The sequence below is a fragment of the Cajanus cajan genome, chromosome 8 (genome assembly GCF_000230855.2).
Source record: "Cajanus cajan strain Asha chromosome 8, NIPB_CcT2T_4, whole genome shotgun sequence".
NCBI lineage: Eukaryota > Viridiplantae > Streptophyta > Magnoliopsida > Fabales > Fabaceae > Cajanus > Cajanus cajan.
In genome coordinates, this window is record NC_138524.1 from 50,791,581 (window position 1) to 50,794,292 (window position 2,712).

General features: G+C 35.7%; 1 non-coding gene across 1 annotated transcript; it reads right to left on the reverse strand.

Moving 5' to 3' along the window:
- Positions 1-2,137: 2,137 nt before the first annotated feature.
- On the reverse strand, positions 2,138-2,244 carry LOC145950997 (small nucleolar RNA R71). Its single transcript, XR_014428823.1, has one exon. It is a non-coding gene; the product is annotated as a small nucleolar RNA R71 (small nucleolar RNA).
- Between the last annotated feature and the right edge of the window lie 468 nt (positions 2,245-2,712).

Genomic DNA, 2,712 nt, shown 5'->3' on the forward strand with positions numbered 1-2,712 from the left:
TCTTTAGCTCATACCTTAAACCCTCACTGAACTTCTTGCATCTCGAGGATTCAGTGATAGCTTGAGAATAATATCTAGCCAAGTGTTCAAACTTGACAACATATTCTTGCACTTTGATGTTGTGTATTTTACTCATATTTTAGCACTTTAATTCACAAGAATTCATAGCATAATCATGCATATCTTTCATGTTTTTAATAAATTTTTATATCATTTTCCTATTTTATGCTTTTCTTGGTATGTGTTGTGTTTTCTCTGAGCAGGATCAAGATTTAAGAATTAAAGAGGAAATGCTGAGCTACAGGGAAAATCACGGCCGTGATTCTAAATCACGCCCGTGATTCACCAGAGAAAATCACGGCCGTGATTCCCAATCACACCCGTGAACGCCACTGACCCTTCATAGATGTGCTCCAGAGAAGATCACGGTCGTGATTCTCAGTCACGGCCGTGATTCACTTCGCGTCCCAGCTTTTTAAGTTTTATGTTTTATTTTTATTTTATCTTTGTAATTTTTATCTTGGTAGTTTTACCTTTTTACCCTTTTAGGTTATAAATTAGATTAGGTTAGCCTAGAACCGGGACTTTTTCCGGGGAGAGTTTTAGTTTTTGACACTTAGAGAAGGTTGGGCGCCTGTGCCATCGACTCTAAGGTTTGCTTTTCTTTTATTCTTTTTTGAAGAACTACTATGAACTCCTGTGAGTAGTTTCCCTTTTTCTGGGATCAGGGCTTAGCCTCTGAGAACCTCTTTATTAATGCATTATTCAGTTTCTTAAATTTATTCCAATTCTTGATCTGTTCTTTTATATTTTATATATGAACTTTAATATTATTGTTTTCATAATAACATTAATTAAGGATGAACTGAGAGGAGAACTTGATTATAATTATGATAAACACTTAATCTTAATTTTCATAATCATAGATAATTAGGGATGAACTGAGAGGAGAACCTAATTATCGGAACCTAAAGGAACAGACTTGAGTGTTAAATCACGAGAGTAGATTTAAGCTTTCGAGGAGCAATAGATTAACAAAGATCTTAATGGGTTTAATTGAACGTAATTATCACGAGAGTAGAGATTAATTTTAATTAAACACGTCCTCGTAGCCTGAGAAGGTGCAAGGATTAAATTAGGTTAAGACTACCTTCAAGATGGAATAGAATTAATTAATGAAAATAATAATTCAATAATGTTGGAACTCTTTGTGCGAACCCTAGATTCCAGGAAATCTCCTTATCTTATCTTAAAGTTTTATCTTATTCATTAATTGCATTACTATCTCTTTTACCATAAAATCTGATCTTATCATCTCAAAACAAAAATTCTATCTGTTTTAAAATTCAAATTAAAATACTAGTAATTCTAGGTCAAACACGTAGTCCCTGTGATTCGATATTTATTACTTGACGACAACCGTACACTTGCGGTTTTCCACACATCAAGTTTTTGGCGCCGTTGCCGGGGACTACGTCTCTTGATTTAAATTACAATTATTTTAATTCGAAATTTTTTTTAAAAAATAAAAATAAAAAAAAAATAAAAAAAAAAAAATTTAAATAAATAAATAATTTTATTTTATTTATTTTTTTTTTTTGTGTTTACTTCTCCGATTCAGATTTCACGGGTCACTTTCTTTTTTTTTTGCAGTGCCTTAGGGTTAATGCAAAAGAGATCTCTACGTCTTGGGAAACCAACACCACTTGATCCTGAGATTGAAAGAACTCTCCTGAGAAGGAAAAGAAACCTTTCTAGAGAATTTGACATGGCTGCACAACGAGATAATTTACCGCTTCGGGATTACTCTGCACCCATAGCTCGTGGGATACCTGGAGGGGAGATGCAAACTGCAGCTACTGTACCAGCTTCTCTGGTGAATATGCTCAAACAGAACACCTTTGGAGGACTACCATCAGAAGATCCTAATGACCACTTAGAGGGGTTCTTGGAAATCTGTGAGACCCAGCAATTTGATGATGAAGTTTCTGATGGAATGCGACTCCGCTTATTCTCACTCACCTTGAGAGATAAGGCAAAGGTGTGGCTAAGAACAGTGCCTAGAGAAAAGATAGCAACTTGGGAATTATGTGAAAGAGCTTTTCTTGAGAAATTCTTTCCTCCTTCTAAAACTAAAGAATTGAGGAAGAAAATCACTAACTTCCAACAAGGCACTGGAGAGACTATTTATGAAGCATGGGAGCGGTTCAAAGGATATCTTCAAGCATGCCCACAACATGGCTTCAACCGTTGGCTTACCATCCAATTTTTCTTTGAAGGATTGGACCAACAAAGCACCATGATATTAGACTCAGCAGCTGGAGGATCTTTCATGGGGAAACCTATTAATGACTGCATGATTATTTTGGAAAATGTAGCCTCAAATCACAGCCAATACAGTGAAAGAGAAGTCACAGCAAGGAAAGGAACTCCAGGGCGATATGAAGTGAACAATATTGAGTTACTCTTAGCAAAATTTGATACTCTTAATCAAAGATTAGACAAGATGGAAAAAGCTAAGGTTAATTCAGTGGCTACAAATCAAGTATGTGACCTTTGTAGGGGACAAGGGCACACTGCAGTAGATTGTACCTCAATTTTTACTGGAGAAGAAGAAGATACTACTGAACAAGTGGCAGCTTCTCATAATTTCTATGACACTCCTCGAAGAGAGAAGAGTAATCCATATTCCAACACATACAACCCTGGTTG